Consider the following 841-nt stretch of genomic DNA (forward strand, 5'->3'; position numbering starts at 1 on the left):
CTGGAGATCTGGAAGGAGGGAGTTGGGGACACCACCGCCCCTTCCCACCCACCTCGGGCCCCAGAACCACCTAGTTCACGTAGGACAGGCTCTGGGGACAATGTCCCCGCCATCCCGGAAGCTTCTCCACAGTCAGGAACTGCTGATGGCAAGATTGGGGTCCAGCCCCTTCTCAGGTTATTTGTGCCAAGGTGCCCTCTCCTCTGGTGCAGAGCTCTGCACAGACTTCAGTTGTGTTTTTCCTTTTTCCTCACCAAGCTGGTGCTTCCACAATTAGGCCCATCTTACAGAGTGAACAAAGCAGAGTGGTCGAGCCCTGTGCTTGACAAGGTCAAAAGTGTAGGAGCCGTGACCTTGACTGACACACCCCAGAGCCTCCAGTGAGGGACTTCGCTTTGCCCTTCTCCCCAACGCATAGGCAGGCAGGATCCACCCCATGACCCACCACAGCCCCTTCTAAAGAGACAGGGACCCTCTGCCTGCCACATCTCCATCTGAGGAAAAACCAGGCTGCCATGGCCTCAGAACCCTCTACTTCTTTGGGGTAAAGGGAACTTGAGGGTCCCTTGGGAATCCAGGAATCAATACCCTGAAGAGAGGTGACCCTCTGGGATCACATAAAACCAGGATTCTGGCCTCCCCATCCAGTTGTCTCTCCTCCACTCTTCTGTGATCTTTAACCTTTAGTGACCCATAACACTTTCGAATCTAGCATCCGATCTATCCACTTTACCTCAACATCTTTGGTGAGATGGGCAGGGAATGTCTTCCCACGCCTGTTACACATCTGGGAAGACTGAGGCTCGGAGAACTGTGCGGGACACCAGGTACCCCCCCCCCC

The sequence above is a fragment of the Panthera uncia genome, assembly GCF_023721935.1.
Source record: "Panthera uncia isolate 11264 chromosome D3 unlocalized genomic scaffold, Puncia_PCG_1.0 HiC_scaffold_8, whole genome shotgun sequence".
Lineage (NCBI taxonomy): Eukaryota > Metazoa > Chordata > Mammalia > Carnivora > Felidae > Panthera > Panthera uncia.